Raw genomic sequence first — 14,407 nt, 5'->3', positions numbered from 1 at the left:
CAATGTAGAGACCAGTGTGTTTGTTGTCCGTTGTGTCTGTGATCTTATAGAATACTGGTTGAGGGGTGGAGATGATGTAGTTAATTATTCCTTGCCCACAAACATTCGACCACCCATCAGAGATGATTGCAATACAGTCTGCCTTCTCTATGATTTGCTTGACCTTCACTTGAACTCTGTTGAACTCTGCATCCAGCAAATTAGTAGATAAAGCATGTCTAGTTGGAGAGGTGTATGCTGGGCGAAGAACATTCAGAAATATCTTCCAATACACATTGCCTGTGAGCATCAGAGGTGAACAAGTTGCATACACAGCTCGAGCAAGACATTCATCAGCATTTCTCTGACTACATTCCTCCATTGAGTCAAAAAAAACTTCTGATTCCAGGAAGACCATGAGCTGTTGCTATTGATAAGGTGTCTGATTCATTATTTTCCCCTCGAATAGAAGTAGAAGGACTTTTGTCAGAGGTTGCTGTTGTGAGCGCTGAGGGAACTTTATGCACTTGGCCAGATGATTCTGCATCTTTGTTGCATTCTTCACATATGATTTGGCACAGTATTTGCAAATGTACACAGCTTTTCTATATTAGCTGCAGTGAAATGTCTCCACACATCAGATAGTGCCCGTGGCATTTTCCTGTAAAGATTAGGGGAAAAAATGTCAAAAAACAAACAAATACAACTCCATGTACAGATAAATAGTTAAGCAGTTAGATTAAACAACTCCTTTGTAAGATACATGTTTTAAAATGAAACATGTATGGAAACAGTTGGATTAACACTCCTCAGTTAGCAGGCTCAAGCAAGCTAAAACCCACATGGTAGCAAAAACTAACTAGCAAAAGTTGTTAACAAGTTAGAAATGATTTAAACACACTTTGCTGTAGGCTACTATTTACTAGTTAACATAAAATCATATATGTCATATAAAATATATTCACCCCACACTGTATTGTAATCAAAACTTATCAGAAAGCATGTAGTCTTTGGCTCAGACAGTGTAGTAGTGTGGGCTCAATAGCATCTCATTAGTGTGCAAGATTTTGAGAATCAGCTGTACATGTGATGGAAGAGTGCACTGCACATGTGATGGAAGAATGCACTGTACATGCAGAGGGTTGCAATCCCATTGAATAGGGGATAGTTTAAGCAAAATATGCCACAAGACCTAGAATTGCCTTATGTGTATCCCACAAAAAAGGTTCCCTGTTATAAGCTAACTTTTTTTGATGAATTTAAGCAAAAATCCCCAAATTCCCAGGCTTAGCTTCCCATGTAACATTTCCCGGAAATTTCCCAGAAAGTTTCCGACCCTTTGCAACCCTACTTAATAGTCAGAGTTGTTCTTCCAATGTAGAATACATTTCCTCATTAACCTATTATATCTGTTCATTTATTATACAGTGGGGAGAACAAGTATTTTATACACTGCCGATTTTGCAGGTTTTCCTACTTACAAAGCATGTAGAGGTCTGTAATTTTTATCATAGGTACACTTCAACTGTGAGAGACGGAATCTAAAACAAAATCCAGAAAATCATATTGTATGATTTTTAAATAATTAATTTGCATTTTATTGCATGACATAAGTATTTGATCACCTACCAACCAGTAAGAATTCCGGCTCTCACAGACCTGTTAGTTTTTCTTTAAGAAGCCCTCCTGTTCTCCACTCATTACCTGTATTAACTGCACCTGTTTGAACTCGTTACCTGTATAAAAGACACCTGTCCACACACAATCAAACAGATTCCAACCTCTCCAACATGGCCAAGACCAGAGAGCTGTGTAAGGACATCAGGGATAAAATTGTAGACCTGCACAAGGCTGGGATGGGCTACAGGACAATAGGCAAGCAGCTTGGTGAGAAAGAAACAACTGTTGGCGCAATTATTAGAAAATGGAAGAAGTTCAAGATGACGGTCAATCACCCTCGGTCTGGGGCTCCATGCAAGATTCACCTCGTGGGGCATCAATGATCATGAGGAAGGTGAGGGATCAACCCAGAACTACACAGCAGGACCTGGTCAATGACCTGAAGAGAGCTGGGACCACAGTCTCAAAGAAAACCATTAGTAACACACTACGCCGTCATGGATTAAAATCCTGCAGCGCACGCAAAGTCCCCCTGCTTAAGCCAGTGCATGTCCAGGCCTGTCTGAAGTTTGCCAATGACCATCTGGATGATCCAGAGGAGGAATGGGAGAAGGTCATGTGGTCTGATGAGACAAAATAGAGCTTTTGGTTAACTCCACTCGCCGTGTTTGGAGGAAGAAGAAGTATGAGTACAACCCAAGAACACCATCCCAACCTGAAGCATGGAGTGTGGAAACATCATTCTTTGGGGATGCTTTTCTGCAAAGGGGACAGGACGACTGCACCGTATTGGAGGGGAGGATGGATGGGCCATGTATCGCGAGATCTTGGCCAACAACCTCCTTCCCTCAGTAAGAAGCATTGAAGAGGGTCGTGGCTGGGCTTCCAGCATGACAACGACACGAAGCACACAGCCATGGCAACTAAGGAGTGGCTCCGTAAGAAGCATCTCAAGGTCCTGGAGTGCCTAGCCAGTCTCCAGACCTGAACCCAATAGAAAATCTTTGGAGGGAGCTGAAAGTCCGTATTGCCCAGCGACAGCCCCGAAACCTGAAGGATCTGGAGAAGATCTGTAGGGAGGAGTGGGCCAAAATCCCTGCTGCAGTGTGTGCAAACCTAGTCAAGAACTACAGGAATCGTCATGATCTCCTGTAATTGCAAACAAAGGTTTCTGTACCCAAAATATTAATTCTGCTTTTCTGATGTATCAATACTTATGGATCATGCAATAAAATGCAAAAATACTTAAAAAAATCATACCAATGAGATTTTCTGGATTTTGTTTTTAGATTCCGTCTCTCATAGTCTGAAGAAGTGTACCTATGATAATAATTACAACCTCTACATGCTTTGTAAGTAGGAAAACCTGCAAAATCGGCAGTGTATCAAATACTTGTTCTCCCCACTGTAACTATTAGCATACCAATTCATATAATTTCCCATTAAGGTTCACAGAGATTGTTCTTAGAGAGTAATAGAGGCCTCCTGGTATTTGTCCCATGACCACAGAGCCTAGTTAATGTATACTCAACAGACATATAAACACAAYATGTAAAGTGTTGGTTTCATGAGAATAAATCAAATATCCCAGAAATATTCCTTTGCCAAGATAATCCATCCACCTGACAGGTGTGGCATATCAAGAAGCATGATCATTACACAGGTGCACCTTGTGCTGGGGACAATAAAAGGCCACTATAAAAGGAACAGTTTTGCCACACAACACAATGCCGCAGATATCACAATGCCACAGATAAGTTTTGAGGGAGYGTGCAATTGGCATGCTGACTGCAGGAATGTCCACCAGAGGTGTTGCCAGAGAATTGAATGTTCATTTACCATCAGCCACCTTCAATGTCGTTTTAGAGAATTTGGCAGTTTGTCCAACCAGCCTCRCAACCACAAACCACGTGTAACCACGCCAGCCAAGGACCTCCACATCCGGCTTCTTCACCTSCGGGATCATCTGAGACCAGCCACCCGGACAGCTGATGAAACTGAGGTGTATTTCTGTCTGTAATAAAGCCCTTTTGTGGTGAAAAACTCATTCTGATTGGCTGGCACTGGTTCCCCAGTGAGTGGGCCTGGCTCCCAAGTGAGTGGACCTATGCCCTCCCAGGCCCAGCCACGGTTGCGCCCCTGCCMAGTCATATGAAATCCATAGATTAGGGCCTAATGATTTTATTTCAATTGACTGATTTCCTTATGTGAACTGTAACTCAGTAAAATCGTTGAAATTGTTGCATGTTGTGTTTATATTTTTGTTCAGTATACATATACAGTATGGCTTATATTATGGCTCTGTGCCAGCAGCTAAGCTACTGTATTATAACAAGAGTTGCGTGATACTATGTTAGCCTCAGGTTAGCATTAGCGCTAAGGTGTACGAGGAGTGAACATTGTCTGTCAACAGATCACAATTGGGACAGCTTGGGGAAATTTCTGTATGTTTTGCCCACCTTTTTCCTTTCACGGAAACCAAGAATGTCAATTATGTCTCAATACTGCACTGTACTGACTGGGTAACTGGAAATAAGAAATGCAGGTTATACAAGACAATTGCAACAGATAGAAAGAACATTTMATTTGCATAAGCCCCTAACTGAATGAGACAGATTATGATGCATTCTGCCATTAATTTGTTTGCCGAATGAGAGGTGTGTCTCACGCCCACTTGCTCTGCTCTCCACTGCAGCATGTAATACAGCTGTTAGAGACTCGATTCAACACCCCATTTCTAATCTCATACACATCTATTCACTCTCTCTATCTCACGGACACGCACACATATACACAAACATTTATTCACGACCGGACATCATGCACACAATTAAGCAAGAAGTACTGTGGTGTGGTTTCTCAAATAAGGCCCAAAAAGGTCATTTTCTAATCTAATACAGTTCAAATGCCAATGGTTGTTACTGGTTTGTTAACACTGCCTCCCTAAATCCAATAAATGTCCATGTGAATAGGTGCACTGGCATATTTCTACCTGAAGATGGCACTACCTGCCCAAGCAGGCTATATTTCTCAGCTGTGACTTCAGAGCTCAGAGCTGCCTTTTTACTACCGTTTACATCTCTTCACATCTCTGCATGAACTCAAAGAATAACAAAGACTGAAAGCTTTCTAGTTAAGTTATATTGTGAGCTATATGGTGTGTAGTGATATTACATGATCRTCATAYCTGTCCCTTGCAAGAGATCAAATKAAGTATTTACAGCTCATTCTCAAAGACTCTAACTGAGGACCTGACAGTGGGGGACTCAGGTTTCTGAGGAAGACCATAAAAGCGTTTGGTCTGAGAACTGATGGGAGTTTGGTCTGACARTTGAGGAAGTTCCTAATTTGGAGACCRTAAAGCAGAGGTTTCCAAGGTGTTCCTCTGTTCAGTTTATGCTACCGGGCAGATCTCTGGCTGCTGGGTTGACCCATAACTCTTTCCTCAGTACCGTGAGAGGTGTGCTCAGCGATTCTGCTATAATCCCACATCTGGTATCCCTACAGAGATGAGGGAGAGAGCTTAGGCTTTGAAGTTTAAAGCGGGAGGTAGGTTAAGAAGTGCTGAGAGCTATTGTGGCCCTATATGCCTCACATTCTATTCCATGTAATTTGGCACTTGAAAGTATTGGRCTCTCACTCTAAATCTTGGGATATATGGGTGTGTATTTTTTCTGCCCCCAAGGATTTGGAGAATAAAATAGAGATKATTTCTGTCAGTGATCTCTATGCGCGAAGTTTTCCAGCCAACTTGATGTTGAGACGTTGAATTATACTAATATCCACTAGAGGGCCTCGTTGACCCCCTTGTTGTCACGATGGGCTCGCTGAGGAAMGTCTGCTGGAGTTATGACTTCATCCTCAAGGCCAAGGATGAGGGGGAGACAGCTTACCTCAGTCGCGCCTGCTCCAAGGTCAGTTTTGATATGAGCTGTATATCACCATTCCTCTGGATATTTATTTTCAGAAAACATGAGCTTCTGATATCACCAATTAAAAAGTCTATCGCAGTCTCAAGAACACACACAGACACACATWCCCTGAGTGTACAACACATTAGGAACACCTTCCTTATATTGAGTTGCACYCCCYTTTGCCCTCAGAACAGCCTCAATTCATCGGGGCATGGACTCTACAAGGTGTTGAAATCGTTCCACAGGGATGCTGGGCCATGTTGACACCAATGCTTCCCACAGTTGTGTCAAGTTGGCTGGATGTCCTTTTGGTGATGGACCATTCTTGATACACRTGGGAAACTGTTGAGTGTGAAAAACCTAGAGGGCTGCAGTTCTTGACACACTCAAACTGGWTGCGCCTGGCACCTACTACCATACCCCGTTCAAAGGCACTTAAATATTTTGTCTTGCCTATTCACTGTCTGAATGGCACACATACACAATCCATGTATCAATTGTCTCTCAAGATGTAAAAATCTTTCTTTAACCTGTCTCCGCCCCTTCATCTRCACTTATTGAAGTGTCTTTAACAAGTGACATGAATAAGGGATCATAGCTTTCACCTGGATTCACCTGGTCAGCCTGTCATGGAAAGAGCAGGTATTCCTTATGTTTTGTACACTCAGTGTATATTTGTACACTCCACACACATATCCATATGTCAGAAGTTACACACACACGTGTGCGTGGATATTCATAGTTCTTTCCAAAGCACCCTGAGCAGAGTTGAGAATGTGTGAGTCAATATGGATGGATATGAGAGCGGACAGGTTTACGACAGCCAGCAGGGCACTGCAGCATCAGACCAAGGCAACATTTGAATATTGCATTAGAACATCCAGGACCCTGCAGGCTCTGCAGCAGAGCTCCTGCCCTGCCCAACCCAACCCCTCTCTCTCTCACTGGGGGGAGACACCGTGTGGTGCAGCCTGAGCCTGGAATCTGTGGAGCTCAGGGAGAGAATTTACACCATCTGGGTTATGACTAGCCTCAATTTCCAGTCTTTCACATAGTTGTAGGTATAGGTACTATTTCAGAAACAATTGTTTGACTTGTTGAGACTGGGTTATGGCCATTCTCTTGTTGCCCTCGTCTCCAGCCTACCAAAACCAGAAGGTTTATTTTGAAACAATGTCACCACAAAATCATGTTCTGTAAAATGTGTTTGGTAAAACGATATACCGGTATTAAAAATGTGTAACATGTAACGTAATAATAATAATACGTGGGACTTATATAGCGCTTTTCAAGGACCCAAAGTCACTTTACAATTGTATAAATGAAACATAAAACAGGAATCAAAACAAAACAACATCAGACTAAACAAAAACTTGAACAAAGTGAGGGGTGGGCTCAAGGAAGGGAAAGAGTGTGATGTATCAGTGTATGGGGAGGGGAGGGTTGGGGTTTGGATACGAACCCGGTTTAGGGTAAGGGGTAGGATAAGGGTTTGTGTTAGGTGGTGCTCAGGATAGTGGAGAGGAGTGTCTTTGTAGTGTTCACAAAAAAGGGTTCCAAATGGGTTCTGCGGCTGTCCCCATAKGAGAACCCTTTGAAGAACCCCTTTTGGTTTCAGGTAGAGCTCTTTTGGGTTCCATGTAGAACCTTCTAATGGGGACACCCGAATAACCCTTTTTGGTTCTAGTGAGCACCTTTTTTTCTAAGAGTTTATTGCTTTATTGCCAATGGAGTACTCGTAGGACAGGGGTAATGTGCTGCCAGGGCTTAGTGTGGGTGAGTCAGGCTGCAGAGCTTTGAACCATTTGGAGCTAGTGGAGGGAGCTTGAGTTGATGCCGGAGAGTAGTGATAATGATTCTAACAATTCTAACACGCCGTTTATTATTCTAACGATCAAATGATTCATCTTTTCCCATGACTAAGGGCTGCTAACCACAGGCAGTGTGTGTCGGTGTGAACTTGATGACAGGATTAACTAGCTGCTACCGCAGGGTTGAGGAAACTGGACTCCTGCTGTTCTATGGCTGACTGAGGTGAGCCTGACCACAAACACTCATTCCGGACCCAAAACCACAGGGCCGGTGTAGGGATGTTGGGGCAAGCACAAGCAGGAGATAAATACAGACTACCAAAGGAGTTGGGGGAAATGGAATTAGCACCAAGGAGAAAGTGGGAGTTTAGAAGGATTGTCCAAGAAGAAAATAAACTGTGCCTTTAAAAAAGTCAATTTGAAATGTAAACTGTATTACAGAGGGAAAGGGAAAATGCACGGGCCAAAAGAGAGATAGTAGGACAATGATTTTAGAAAGTGCATAATGAGCCATAGAGAAAGTACAGTAGAAATGCATGTCAATGTGTGACAGAGAAAAAGGACCAGAGAGAGAGAGTTAGTCATAACATGTGGTGTTGTGCAGGCCTGACCGACTCTGAAAAGGTAAACGAGAAGTGAACTGAAATGAACACATAAGGCACATCTGGCTTCCTGGTTGAGTTGCGGCCGCACTTTATCTGACTGGACACAAAGGGCATGAGTCACTAGCCCTGTTTCCACTAGAGCAGAGCTCTAACTAGACTACAGTGAACTGTCTTAGAACAACAGTGGGCTGAGTAAGAGACCTGACTACACACCCATACAGACAGGCTAAGCAGGACTCATGTGAAACAATACCAAGCTGTGTACTCATTGGACACGTACAGTAGATTGGCCCTCACCGATAATACACTGACCCCAGTCTGTTATTTGGTAGCTAAACCAAGACACATTCTGTTTAACTACCAAAGGARCGATGCAAGAAGGGATTGGTTCACCACTATCAGCCTCTCCAGTGCAAAACATGCAAATCTCTGTGGTAGACTGCATTCGTCATAGAATCTATAGATAACAATGTTTGAAATAGGCTGTTTCAAGATTACTATTGATTTCTACTATAAGAGAGACTATTGAGTGAATTATGATGAGGTTATGGTATGGCTGGATATAGAAGTGGACCCAAAGGGTAATTTAGGGTGAAGCTYCGCCACCAGACTGACTCTCTGTTGGGAGTGCACACAGCATGGACCATTCCTCCTCTATGGGTGGTTGTGGACATTGGCATTTGTAACAGACGTCTTCCAAGAGAATGCGCTCATAAGGCCTCATCTCAATAAGCCTTTGCCTGAATCTGAACAATAAAAAAACATCACCAGGAAAGATGAGCGAAACAAATAACAATTGTACTCGTTTTTTGGGATGGAAGGAAGAAGTGGGCGATTGTGAAGTTTCTCCACGTCAGCGATCATAAGGGGAGGACTGGGATGGGAAGAAACAAAGACACTAGTGATGATGCTTGTTTTTAGGAGAGCGGGTTGGACTGCCTCCCCTCATCTCTGAGAGAGGTGTGTGTGTGTGTGTGTGTGTGTGTGTGTGTGTGTGTGTGTGTGTGGTGTGTGTATTGTTTGGGTGTGTGTGTGTGTGTGTGTGTGTGTGTGTGTGTGTGTGTGTGTGTGTGTGTGTGTGTGTGTGTGTGTGTGTGTGTGTGTGTAGCTCTAAATACACAGTATCCCTTTGAAGCTCCATAAAATTCCAGTTTCTAATTCATCTCAATTTGCATTATGTATCTACTTGGACAGTGATATCAATGTTTAGACAACTAATACAGTGTTTTCTTTCTAATGATTGTATTCCATTACCTTTCTACCCATTGTGTTAATGTAGGAATCTGGTAGTCTCAGCGCAGTGGCTAGGTGCTCAGGACCTCTGTGCACCAGTTTGTCTCAAGTAATCAGAAAGAGAGTGAAGGTGGAGGTAGAGACAGAGAGTAAGAGAGAGAGAGACCCAATCCACAAAAGTGGAGACAAATTTGACCCCAATAACTACTGCGGGATATGCGTCAACAACAACCTTGGGAAAATCCTCTGCATTATCATTAACAGTGACTCGTACATTTCCTCAGTGAAAACAATGTACAGAGCAAATGTCAAATTGGCTTTTTACCAAATTATCGTACGACAGACAACGTATTCACCCCTTCACACCCTAATTGACAGACAAACAAAACAAAGGCAACGTCTTCTCATGCTTTGTTGATTTAAAAGAAGCCTTTGACTCAATTTGGCATGAGGGTCTGCTATACAAATTGATAGAAAGTGGTGTTGGGGGAAAAACATACGACATTATAAAATCCATGTACACAAACAACAAGTATGCGGTTAAAATAGGCAAAAAACACACACATGTCTTCCCACAGGGCCGTGGGGTGAGACAGAGATAGAGCTTAAGCCCCACCCTCTTACATATATATCAACAAATTGTCAAGGGCACTAGAAAAGTCTGCAGCACCCGGCCTCACCCTACTAGAATCTGAAGTTAAATGTCTACTGTTTGCTGATGATCTGGTGCTTCTGTCACCAACCAAGGAGGGCCTACAGCAGCACCTAGATCTTATCCTTTGAGGCTATAAAAGTGCTCTTCCACTATGATTTTGAACATTCAAATCAACTGGGAAACGTCCATGGCAATTCATCTCCCAGTATCTGGTGGAAAGCAGACTGAACCAGGTTTTCCTCTAGGATTTTACCTGTGCTTAGCTCGATTCCATTCATTTTTTATCCTGAAAAACTCCCCAGTCCTTAATGATTACAAGCATACCCATAATATGATGCAGCCACCACCATGCTTGCCATAACAAAGGGGTGGAATACTTATTGACTCGGCTTTTCATTTGAATGAATTTGTAAACATTTCGAAAAACAAAGTTCCACTTTCACATTATGGGGTATTGTGTGTAGGCCAGTGACAAAACATCTCAATTTAATCCATTTTAAATTCAGGCTGTAACACAACAACATGGGGAAAAAGTCAAGGAGTGTAAATACTTTCTGAAGGCACCGTAACTTATAAATGCCTCACAATCTCAGTTCAACTGTCGTACCCCATTAGAACCCAAAATATAAGCTTGTTTTACTCCGATATTTGTAAACGAAGTAAACTATATATTACACTATATATTACACTACTATTACACTAACTACACTATATTCACTAAAAACATGGTTAACACTATCCTTTTTACTTCATGGATGGTCATGGTCAGTCCTTGCATCCATAGCCCTGTCTATGAAATTGAGAGTGGTTACATTTCTCCATTCCCATCCCTCAGCTTTTAACCGAAATGGGCAGGGAAAATGCTTCTGTATTGTTTCAACTGCTGAATGCTGCTTTAAGAAAAGGTAGCATTTTGGGGAAATGTTTGGTCTTTACCTGGGGCTGAGGTTTTAATGTAACGAAAAGCCTTTAGCAGCCTAGACATAGCCATTCAAGTAAATATATATTGCTCATTATTGTGGACTTTACTCACCCTTCAACGAGTAGAGTTTTTGTTTTGTTTTGAGGATTCCATGAACATTGAGCCATGTGAGGAAATCTCTACACATAGTGGGTTACTGTTGACCTGGTGTGATGCTGCCACGTGGGAGTTGATAGGCACATACAAACATACTTATGACTGGTTTAAATGATAATAATTATAAGTTATTAAACTTCTATAGCACTTTTAATAGAACCTCAAAGCACTTCAATAGCAAGAAACAAACAAGCAATATATCACAACAGGTTAACCAATAGAAGATGGAGAGGATCAGTTMWTGGCTTGAGCAGAGGGAGCAGGTCAGAGGATGGTAGATGATGGTGATGGAGTCTGCTGRTGAKCCACTAGACTTCTCCTCTTCCACTCTCTGTAKCACCCACTTGGGTGATGCCTCAGCAGCTCTGGGCACCAAAAAAATTGCACGACGCGGTGCGCGACTCCCTCACCGGCTTCACCCAGTCACATGACATGCCATTACCCCGGTTCAACCTGGGACAGCTTAATCGAATCGCCTCATTGGTTACAATATGTTACAGTATGTACCTATTTTGCTCACATAATATCACTTTGCCAGTCTTGCTTTTAAATTGTAACTTATTTTGAGATCTAAGCTGATTGTTACACTGGCTACTGCTGTAGTGTTCTTCTGAGGTGTAAGTAAGGTAAGCAAATAGGAACACACACACACACAAACACACACACACACATTTTCATGCCAGCTCAGGTCCAGCTTTAGAGTGAGGTTGTGAGCTGTCTTGGTGTCATGTGCCAGACTTGCTGACTTTTTATAATCATTAAAGATAGACTATCTATCCGGCTATATTTCACCTTGACTCCATGCCAAAGCTTCTCCTCCTCCCATAGTGTAAACTAACCCCACTGGTGTGCCTGTGCCAGTCATTCACTGTGGAGGAGTTTGGGGAGTGACGCAAGTGGCCTAAGTCCGATGCTGAAGGGCATCGGCCTTAGGTCACGCAGGCCAAACACCTGGCCAGACAGACATCAGCCTGGTCCCCGATCTGTATGTGCTACCTTGCCTGTTCCTATGGTCATTGTCATGTGACCAGTGTACACAGAGGCATGTACTGTAGAGTGGAGTTTGGAATAAATGCTAACATGGATAGAAGTGGATTATTACTGTGACGACACAGAGGGGAGGAATTGCAGTGAACTTGTCCTGAATAGGACAGTATTCTTATCTCAATGATGCCTGTATATCCATGCATATGATATGGGGTATACACAAGCACTTCCTCTAAATGCCCTGGTTCATTGTAGTCATCACCATTGCTGAATGCTAGGATAAAGTCAGTGAGACAGAGAGAGCACAGAAAGAGGCTCAGACAGCTATAAAGCCTATCTGAAGCGGTGAGCCCGGCTTCCTTCAACCCACAGCTCTTAGAAGCTTACATGCCTCTCTTTTCCTGCTCACATCATAGGCCCTCGGGGAACTGCAAGAGCAGCACACTCCATCAGTCATCCTTCACATCAACACACACACATCTATGATCACACACCAGTAGCATAGCCAGAAATTCATTGGTGGTTGGGCCCATTGAAATAGATGGAATAGAATGGGCTTGGAACCTCTAACCCTGGCAATTTGATACACTACAAAATACACTACATGACCGAAAGTATGTGGACACCTGCTCGTCTGACATCCCATTCCAAAATCATAAGCGATGATATGGAGTTGGTCCCCCCTTTGCTGGTGTAACAGCCTCCACTCTTCTGGGAAGGCTTTCCACTAGTTGTTGGAACATTGCTGCGGGGACTTGCTTCTATTCGGCCACAAAACCATTAGTGAGGTAGGGTGCTGATGTTGGGTGATTAGGCCTGGCTCACAGTCGGCGTTCCAATTCATCGCAAAGGTGTTCGATGGGGTTGAGGTCAGGGCTCTGTGCAGGCCAGTCAATTTCTTCCACACCGATCTTGACATTTAATTTCTGTATGGGCCTCACTTTGTGCACAAGGGCATTGTCGTGCTGAAACAGGAAAGGGCCTTCCCCAAAGTGTTGCCGCAAAGTTGGAAGCACAGAATCATATTTTTTTGTTGTTGCCTGAAACCCTCACCCCATTTCTCTACACATTTTCCCCAATGTTACTCTTACCATTCTGATTTCACTCCCAAGAACACTCTAGTAAATAAAAAAGGTCCTTCTCGGTAAAATTATCTAACTTCCACTGAAGATGTTCAATTTCGCTGAAGAAGGATGCAAATCAGGGGAAAAAATGGTACTGCCCCTTTAAAAAATATATTTTATGATGTGAGCAGTCATGGTATGCTGTAGCATTAAGATTTCCCTTCACTGGAACTAAGGGACCTAGCCCGAAACATGAAAAACAGCCCCRGACCATTAATCCTCCTCCACCAAACTTTACAGTTGGCACTATGCATTCGGGCAGGTAGCATTCTCCTGGCATCCGCCAAACCCAGATTCATTCATCCCTCCAGAGAACGTGTTTCCACTGCTCCAGAGTCAAATAGCAGTAAGCTTTACACCACTCCATCCGACGCTTGGCATTGTTCATGGTGATCTTAGGCTTATGTGTGGCTGCTTGGCCATGGAAACCCATTTCATGAAGCTCCCTACGAACAGTTCTTGTGCTGACATTGCTTTCAGAGGCAGTTTGGAACTCAGTAGTGAGTGTTGCAACCGAGGACACTATGCGCTTCAGCACTCGGTGGTCCTGTTCTGTGAGCTTGTGTGGCCTACCACTTCGCAGCTGAGCCGTTGTTGCTCCTAGACTTTTCCACTTCACAATAGCAGCACTTACAGTTGACCGGGGCAGCTCTAGCAGGGCAGAAATTTATTGAACTGACTTGTTGGAAAGATGGCATCCTATGATGGTGCCACGTTGAAAGTTACTGAGCTCTTTGTAAGGCTATTCTACTGCCAATTTTTGTCTATGGAGATTGCATTGCTGTTTGCTTGATTTCATACACATGTCAGCAACGGGTAGTGGCTGAAATAGCTGAATTCACTCATTTGAAGGGGTGTCCACATACTTTTGTATATATAGTGTCTTTTTTTGTAACGTCAGTTGAGTTGAATCAACAAACCACAGCACAAATTGATGGGTACACTTCCTGCTTTGCTCCTATGGGTACACTTGAAAAAGGCTGCTAGTCCACCCATTATGCCATCATTTACTTCAATGCCGTTCTATTCATTCTATTTCTATGGGTGGGCCTGCAGAAATTTTTGTGGACAAAAAATAAATATATGTAGGAAGCATTTTTTAGGTGGGGCAGTTAACTTCCTGCAATGCTACACTTTTTACCATAGGTCAAAGATAGTTTTATTGCTAATCTCATGCTATTCTACACATTTTGCCATGAGGCTGAGAGGAAATGTTGCTGTTTTAAAGCTAATTATCGCTAACATATAGGTGTGTTGACGGTGAAGAAGGCACGGGATTATGAGCTGTCTTATTTGCTAAATGAACAAATKAAGTAGGCAGTGGCATGGTGCATATAGCCATGGGAGCACAGTGATATATGCCTCAATGCAGTCATATTTGTGGCTTATTGGGSGTGTGGC

The sequence above is a fragment of the Salvelinus sp. IW2-2015 genome, linkage group LG35 (assembly GCF_002910315.2).
Source record: "Salvelinus sp. IW2-2015 linkage group LG35, ASM291031v2, whole genome shotgun sequence".
NCBI classification, from domain to species: domain Eukaryota; kingdom Metazoa; phylum Chordata; class Actinopteri; order Salmoniformes; family Salmonidae; genus Salvelinus; species Salvelinus sp. IW2-2015.
Note: the sequence above shows the minus strand (reverse complement) of the source record.